We start from the raw sequence: 9384 nt of genomic DNA on the forward strand, positions 1-9384 counted from the left end.
AGACAAGATGGAGGTCTAGACTGACATGCCCCATCTCCCTCTGCAACTAAGAAGGAATACAACTACGACAAAACCAGAAATAACTAGAAGTTCCAGAAAATAAATGGAAGTCCAACGTATGAAGTTATAAAGAAGTGGTGCTCATCCAGACAGGTAGGAGTGGCAAAGACGGGGAGCAGAGGTCAAGCTGTGCTGTATGCGGCAGCAGCAGGGATGGTGGCAGGACAGCGGTAAGCACATACACCTATATTTAAGGGGAGGCAAGAAGTACCTGGGGAGAACCTCCAGCTGCAGACCAGACCCGTCAGCTTGCAGTTCCAAAGCCGGGGAAGGCAGACCTCCATTGCCTTGGACTGTGAGGCCTAGTGGGGGTGGGGACAGAGGAGGAGGCTCCCGGTCTCTCAGCAGAGATTGAATGGCAGGAATTCATCTTGGACCCCCACCCTCACAGAAAATGCCCGGTTGTGATGAGCGCACAGGGCTCCCCCCCCCCTCCATAGTATAAGAGGTGTGACAGCCCTGCCCAGGAAGCAAAGGTAAACACAAAACTGTCAGGATGGCACAGACCATGATAGAGATCCCAGTGATGCAGCTGACCAGACAGCAAATTTCTAATCTAAGGAAGCAGCAGATAGGAAATCTTTCTGAGGCACAGTTCAGAGCTTTGCTTATATAAGCACTTACAGACCTAACAGCAGATCTTAACAAGACAGCGAAGGAATGAAGGCTAGTCCTGCTGAAATGAACAAAAACACATATGAAACTAGTGGTGAGGGCAAGAAAACCAGGGATCAAATCAACAAATCAGAACGTAGGGAAGGAACAAACAGTCAACCAGTACAGAAAGAGGAAACGAGAAGTGAGGAAAATGAAGAGAGGCTCAGAAATTTATCGGACAGCTATAAGCGGGCCAACATCCGAATCATAGGGTTGCCAGAAAGTGAAGAAGAACTAGAAATGGAAAAACTATGTCAAAAAATAATGAAGCAGAAATTCCCTAACTTGGGGAAGGAAATAGACTTACTGGTCCAGGAAGCACAGAATGTTCCAAAACAACTGGACCCAGGGAGAACCACACCAAAACACATTATAATCAAAATGTCAAAAATGAAGGTTAAAGAGAGAATCTTAAAAGCAGCAAGAGAGAAGAAAAGAATTACATACAAAGGCGTCCCAATAAGACTGTCAGCTGATTTCACAAAAGAAACTCTGCAGGCAAGAAGGGACTGGCAAGAAATATTCAAAGTAATGCAAAGCAAAAACCTACAACCATGAATACCCTATCCAGCAAAGCTGTCATTCAGAATAGAAGAGCAGAGAAAGTGCTTCCAGGACAAAGTAAAAATGAAGGAGTTCATCAGATCCAAACCACTGTTACATGAAATGTTAAGAGGACTTATTTAGCAGAAAGCATCAAAACCATGAACATTAAAATGAAAACTGTATCATAACAACCAACAACAGAAGCTAGAGAACAGAAACAAACACAAACTAGTAGGCAACGAGAGTGGGAAAAGAATTATAGGTATGCGGAAAATTATGGGGGGAGGTCAGCAGTGAGGGGGAAGGGGGATAGGGATGGAGATGGTGCAGGAATTAGGAAGCATAGTAGGAGGGAGTGGAGTAGACAGGAAGAGGTTGAGAAGAACTATATGCACAGCCAATGGGCATGGACTAAGGGGGGGGGGCAACTGGAGGAGGGATGTCACTTGGTGGAGGGAAACAAAGGGAAAAGAAATTGGAACAACTGTAACAGCCTAATCAGAAAAGCATATTTTAAAAAAAAGGTACTTAATAATCAGTACAAATGACTTCTGGTATATACAATGATACTACAATCTGTGTCCATGACGAGTGGTCATATGAGGATACATATTACCATCTATTTCACGGTTGCTCTAAGATGCTTTACTATTATAAGCAGACACCACCAAGGTGAATTACATTAAGGTTATAGCTATGAATCAGCCAGACCTTTTCAAAGTGCTAGACAAATATGTTATCATTTGTTTGTTTTTATAAATAGGATTAAAATTTTATTTGTTTCCATAAAGAGTTCTACCTGAAAAGTGAATGTGTTCTTCCTGCCAGTTCTTGCCTATTGGCACTTAAGTTAGCTACGAGAATTATGATGGTGGAAACCATTTACTACAGTCCTCCCAATCCAAGCAACATGACTGAATTGAGCAGTTTATAAAGGAGTACATTCTTATTTACTGTGTGTAACAAATAGTGAAGAAAGTGGTACTGACCTCCCATGCTCACCATAATCCCGCCCTAGCCCCAGGAAAGAGTTCCTGGATAGCCAGGACATTCTCCTCCTTAGAACGTACATGGCTGGTGACAAACATGTTTCATGACCCTTCCTAAAACTTTGATTCAGTCCTCCACCCCCAAGGCTCCTGCTTAATAAGGAGCATCAGAGATATAGAATTGAGACTCAACGCAGGACAGCAATGTACCTGAGTTCAGCAGGGTCTTGTCTTCTATAACAAGGTTAGCTCTGAAGTCCATGCATCAGATAAAAATTGCATATAGCCAAATTATACTTGAAAAACCCTTTGGAAAGACACTACCTGTTGATATACAATTTCTTAATAAGTTCAGCAGAATTAATCATTGATTTTTTAGTTGAGCTCCAGTTGATGTCTTGGTTTGTATTTGAAGGCCATTTTCATGAGGAATGCACATCACTGAACATGAAAATCACCATCTACACAATGGCATACCAGTCTAGAAGAGGCACTTGGGGAGTAGAAGAAAGTAGATTTGCACATCCCATTCATCCTTTCTCCCAGGAACACACTTACTAAGTGTACTGGCAGCAGAATCACCAGCACTATGAAATTATGTCTCTCCTGAATTCTGCTTCTATACCCTGTCACATTGCTTGCTGAGTCTGATTGAATTCCTAGTGGGTATAAGTTTAAAGAATGCAACTGCACTGCACAACAACCAACAACCCCAGACTTGTGAATATGGCTCAGACATTTTATAGTACTCCTCTGCACCCTGAATTATTCCCCATCAGAACCCCCAAGAATCTCCCTACCCTGAGATTACAATAAAGAAACAGAGGTTTACTTCTCAGTGTCTTTCAATGACCACTGATAGAAGTGGAGGGTTATTTATTACTGGTTAAACAGCTGTATATTTCTTCATGAGATATTCACTAATTCTAAGAATCAACACTTCCATGGCTGTTACAGAGAAAATGGGGGTTCTTTCACGTGGCACCCTGTGTAAAACCCAACAACCAGTGTTGAGGAAAACAGGTCTTTATTTACAATATTCCAACCTGGGGAGGACAGTGAGCACTTCAGCTCAGAGCCCTGTTCTCCCACAGGACCCAGCACTCCCCTTGCTCCTCAAAAGGCAGGAGCCAAAAACATGCCCAGAAGTTCCCCATCCCTTATCTGTTAGCTCTCTCCTTCAGGATCTGGGGTACAATGTCATCAGCCTCCATATAACAGTCCAGGAAAACATGTGCTGTGTTGCACTAGATCACGCATGGTTCTCTCTCTGCCCTTTCAAAGCTGCATGGATCTTTCTCTCTCTCTGTCTCCTTGCAAACTGCATAGAGTTTCCTCTACTCCTTCTACCTCCTTGCAAACCGCATGATGCTCCTTATTCTCTCTCCAAACTGTGTGGATCTCCTCTCCTCTCTCTAAAATGGTTGCTGCCTTTTATTTTTAAATTCCTGACCATGGCCTGTGATGCAGTGGGCATGGTAACCAGTTCTGACCAGTCACAGAACGTTGTGCAGGTTCTATATGCTCTTTACTCACTATTCCGTAATCAAAACCCTGCCCATCTCCTTGGGGCCTTGGAAGAACCAAACCATTTGCATACCTAAGACACTAACTATCAGCTATAGATATGCAAAGGTATCTTGAAAGCTGTTCCCTTCTCCCCTAACCTGCAGACTCTAGGGATTTTTCAGGAGACCTGCTCTGTAACATGGCCAGATGATGTTAACCAGTACAAAGTTATTTCTACTTTATTGTGCATTTCTAATTAAAATAAATTTAGTACATGTTTTACTTCTTGTTTCCCAAGTCAAAGTCATCTTTGAATAATATTCTCAAGGGTACCTGTTTTTATTTCTTCTCTTTTTAATATGAGATAAATAAATATAACTTGAAGATGCAAGAAGGATTTTGTAGTCATGAGGATGCAATATCAAGGGAAAATGTTTATTTGTAAAGAACATGTTATTATCTGCTAGACCTAATGACTATCAGTAAATCTCACTTATCCTAACAACTTAGGCAGAAAGCCTAATACAAGCTACGCTCTGATAGCATTTCCTGAAATTTATTCTTTGAAACACTATCGTCAGAGAATTTTTATAGGTATTAGAACAAGTAACTTTGGGAAACATTTTTGTTACTGAAGAGCTTCATTTACTGCAGGACTTCTCAGAGGCTTTAATATGCTAATAATATCCATGGCATGTCTCTAAGAGGGAGATATAATGTATTCTGCTTCCCAAATATATATGGTTAAAAATACTTCTCACAGAATACCTTGTGGAGCTAGCATTCTATGGAGCACACTTTGGGAAGTGTTGCTTTGCAGATGAGCCAGGATAGAACTAGTGCAGAGTCTATGGAATAGTTCAGAAGTACAGGTATCAACAACTATCTTTCCCAAGTCCATTTCCAGTACTGGGTCCTGCCTATTGGCTCTGCATGAAATGAGAAAGCAGTAAATCTTTGTAAGAGGTCTAGATCCACATCAAATAGTGCTAGTTAATGAAAGTGACTAGCCAGGGGAAAGTTATCAGAAGCCAAAGTTCAAAAACCACAAAGGGTTTTGGGAAAGTAAAGAGGCAAAAGTAAGAATAAAGATAGATTAGGACTGAAAACAGGAAAATAAAAGACAGGATAACTACAAATAGGAAAAGTGGAGCGGGTCTGGAGTTAATTTCACATATTTTCTGAGCACCCACCAGGCATTCCTTCCTGGGTAACTGGTATATTTTGCTTGTCTAGGGACCCTCTATGTAGTTCTGTGTTGCCCTTCAGAGAGTCCAGACAAGCCTCCCCTCTATTTCTTTGTGGCCCTGCCTGGCTGACCACAACTTGGCCCAATAATAGATTTTCCTAAAGTTTTACCTTGTTCCAGTCTCTGACTAATCCGATCTCAAAGCCAGACTGTATATGCACAGTTTAAAATAGGTATCTCTCCAAGACTTAAGATCAATATTCTAATGATAAGAAGTATGATTCCCCAAGTCCCCTGTTTCCAGTTACAACAAGGAATAGAGCCTCAGGAATGACTTCCAAACACTGTGTCCTTCCCACATTGATAGACCTCAAACTACCCTCAACTCTCCAGCTCCTATCACTGTCTCAATTAAGGCTTCTGTCTTGATCCCTACACCCAAGTTCCAACTCATTTAGTTCCCTAGTACCCTCCTCTCCCTTAAGCCATAACCTTGACCTTGAACTCTCAACCTCTGAATAAGTGCCATTTACCTGAAAAAAGAAAATTCAGAGAACAGCCCATATTGAATTCATTACTGCACACCCATCCCACCTGGTAGAATTTGACTATTTCATCTTAGAGAGCAATTTCACTGTATCTCTGCATCTCAACTAAGCCAGTCTCTTACACCTGTGACTTGCTCAATTAAGTCAAATCCCCAGGGCCTAAAAGATTTCTGTTATCTTCTTCTGCAATGTCATTTTCCAAGGGGAGTTTTCTAGCCTCCTATTCTTGTCCTAAGATGTTATAATGCTTCATTAATCAAAGTTCATTGGCATTACTTTCATACTGGGACTCTCAATCTTCCTTCCAGAATAAGTAATTGTGATATCACTTCTCTCTGTTCAAGGTCCACAGCAGGGCTTCATTACTCCCTAACCCATCTGGTAATCTCCATATCTGAGATCAAGGCCTTCAATGCCAGCATTTGCAATTACCTAGCAAGGCTTTTCTGGGAAAACTGGGGCCTTGGTTCCATTATTGTCTGGCCATTGCCACCTAATTTACATGCACACAAAAGAAGACATTCACATCTTTTGTCTCTTCCAGCTCTTTAATTCTATGGAAAAATATACAGAATTAATAATATTCCACATCTCATTGAAATCCTTCTATCATAGAAAAAATCTAACATCAAGATACTACTGTTTTGCCACTTACTTTTAGATAAGTTACCTAAATTTTCTAAGCCTGTTTCTTTTATTACTGTAAATCGAGATTATAGCTATCTCGTGAAGTCATTGAAGGAGTCAAACAGATAAGGCACAAAGTGCTTATCACATTGCTTTGCTCAACATTTTTTGAGCTCTACTGTTTTTATTATTATAGAGAACACTTGTACATTTGTGGATTTGATAATTTAAAATCTTCACATAGGTTTCAAAGACAAATAAGAGAAACATAATTTTTCTCATTTGCTCTACAAAGCCAAGTAAAAGTGATTATCTATGGCACCCGGCCCATGACTCCTCTACTCTACAGATTGCCTTCTTGGAGAATATGAATAATGAAGACAGAAAGAAAAAGCAAACCAGAGAGTGAGATATGTTTAGCAATACACCAAGAATTGAAAAGGAAGGAAGAAAGGATTAAAGTGCAGAGGTTTGTAATGAAACAGTAACTAAGCTGGCTTGAAGAAGTCCCTGGCAAATTCAGTTTAAAAAATTGAAAAATATGAGTCAAAAGTACAAGGATGCTGTCTAAACATTTTGGCTATGATGGAAGAAGAGAAGGAGACCATTTAAAAGAGATCACAGGGTTGTAATGCTGTGTTGAAATAAGAAATTTATACCCACATAGTCTTATTATTTTTTAAAAATACAGCTTGTTACCAGAAGCAGTTAAAAAACTGCCATCACAGCAGTCAAAACTTAGTATCCATCTTCCTTTTTTTAAAACTATATTTTATTGATTACACTATTACAATTGTCCCAATTTTTCTCCCTTGGCCCCTTCCACCCAGCATCCCCATTATCTCAGGCAATCCCACAACCATTGTTCATGTCCATGGGTCATGTGTATAAGTTCTTTGTCTACTCCATTTCCTATACTGTACCTTATATCCCCATGGCTATTGTGTAACTATCTATTTGTACTTCTTAATTCCCTCACCCATCCTCCACACACCCCTCCCATCTGGAAACAATTTCAATTATTGATAACTATGTGTTTTTTGCCATTTTATTGTAAATTGTTTTGATCTTCTTTTTTCTTAAATAAGTCCCTTTAACATTTTATATACGTGTAATAATGGTTTAGTGATAATGAACTCCTTCAGTTGTTTTTGTTGTTGTTGTTGTTGTTGTTGTTGTTTTGTCTGGGAAGCTCTTTACCTGCCCTTCAATTCTAAATGATAGCTTTGCTGAGCAGAACGATCTTGTCTATAGATCCCTGCCTTTCATAACTTTGAATATTTCTTGCCAATCCCTTCTAGCCTGCGAAGTTTCTTTTGAGACATCAGCTGACAGTCTTATGGGAACTCCCCTGTAGGTAACTAACTTCTTTTCTCTTGCTGCTTTTAAGCTTCTCTCTTTATCTTAACCTATGGCATTTTAATGATGATGTGTCTTGGAGTGGGCCTCTTTGTATCCATCTTGGTTGGGGAATTCTGTGCTTCCTGGACTTTCATGTCTATTTCCTTCACCAAACTAAGGTAGTTTTCTACCATTATTATTTCAAATAGATTTCCAATTTCTTGTTCTTTTCTTTCTCCTTCTGGCACCCCTATGATGCAAATGTTGGACCTCTTGAAGTTGTCCCAGAGGCTGCTTATACTATCCTCTTTTAGTTTTTATTCTATTTTCCTCTTGTTGTTCTGATTGGTTGGTTGCTTTTTGCTCCCTATGTTCTAAATCATTGATTTGATTCTCAGTTTCATCTACTCTACTGCTGTATTTCTATAAACTGTTCTTTATTTCAATTATTGTGTCCTTTGCTTCTGACTGGATCTTTTTTATGCTGTTGAGGTCTTCATGAGTTCTTTGAGCATCCTTATAATTAGTGTTTAGAACTCTGCATCTGATAAATTGTTTATCTCCATTTCATTTAGCTATTTTTCTGGAGTTCTGATGTGTTCTTTCATTTGGGCCATGTTTCTTTGTCTCCTTATTTTGGCAGCCTCCCTGTGTTTATTTCTATGTATTAGGTAGAGCTGCTTTGACTCCATGTCTTTGTAGTATGGCCTAATGTAGTAGGTGTTCTTTAGGGTCCAGTGGCACAGCCTCCCCTATCACCCAAACTGGGTAGTCAATGTGTGCCCTTTGTGGGGGCTGCATATACCCTTTTCCTGTAGTTGAACCTTGGTTGCTGTAAGCAGATCAATGGGAGAGACTTGCCCAGGCCAGTCAGCTGCAAGGATCAGCTGTGACCAGTTACTACCAACCTCCCACCTCTGTGGAGGATCAGCTGTGCAGAGGCAGGGTGGTGGAGCTCTGATGTGGTCTGCAGCTGTCCACTGGGTATGCTGGCCCTGGGGTTTCCTGGGTGGTGCAGACCAAGGCCAGCCCTAATCAGTGTTTTGCCCAGGGCCACTCTACCTGATCTATAAAGCAATCTGAGATGGCTGCTACTTGTGCTGGGCTTGGGGATTCCCAGGCAAAGCTTAGCTGTGGATCTGGGCTGGCTGTTGGGTGTGCCAGGTCCAGAGTTCACTGAGGCCAGCTGTTGCTTGTTTGAGAGGATTTAGGAAGTTGTGCAACATGAGTCAAGACCAGCCATTTATTTGGAAAAGCAGATGGGGTGGGCCCATAAGTTGAGCAGTATGGAGTCTCTGGGGACCTACAGGGCAAGTCAAACAGTGCCCACCAGTTTGATGGAGTCTCAGATAGGGCACTAGCCTGCAGGCTCTGTAGGGGGAGGGTTTAGAAACAGGACAATGACCTCCACCTGCCTTGATGCCAGACACCTCAGTTTCTCCCTGTATGTAACTGGTGCCTTTCAAGCTGCTACCCCAGTGCTGGAGCTCAGAGGGAGTGAGTTTGTGTGGGTTCTTTAAGAGGAACTGCTTGGGGCTCCAGAAGTTTCTTACCACTGATTCAATCTCCACTGGCTTTTGCAGCCAGAAGTTGTAGGGACTTATTTTCCTGCCTCTGGAACCCTGGACTGGGGGGCCTGATGTGGATATATCCCTCCTGAATTTTATCCACCACATGTGGGTGAGGGACCAGCCCATTCCACAGCTATGCCCCTCCTACCAGTCTGGATGGATGTGGTTTCTTTAACTCCATAGTTGTCAGACTTACATTCAACTCAATTTCTGACAGTGCTGCCATCTTGAGTGGAAGTCCCATCTTGCTTTTCAAAAATTCATTTGTCCAAATAGATTTTCTCCACCCCCTTCCATATCATATCTAAGAATAAATCCTGGAAGCAAAGAGATGACTAGGTATCCTG

The sequence above is a fragment of the Furipterus horrens genome, unplaced genomic scaffold (assembly GCF_987537825.1).
Source record: "Furipterus horrens unplaced genomic scaffold, mFurHor1.1.pri manual_scaffold_5, whole genome shotgun sequence".
In the NCBI taxonomy this organism is placed as follows: domain Eukaryota; kingdom Metazoa; phylum Chordata; class Mammalia; order Chiroptera; family Furipteridae; genus Furipterus; species Furipterus horrens.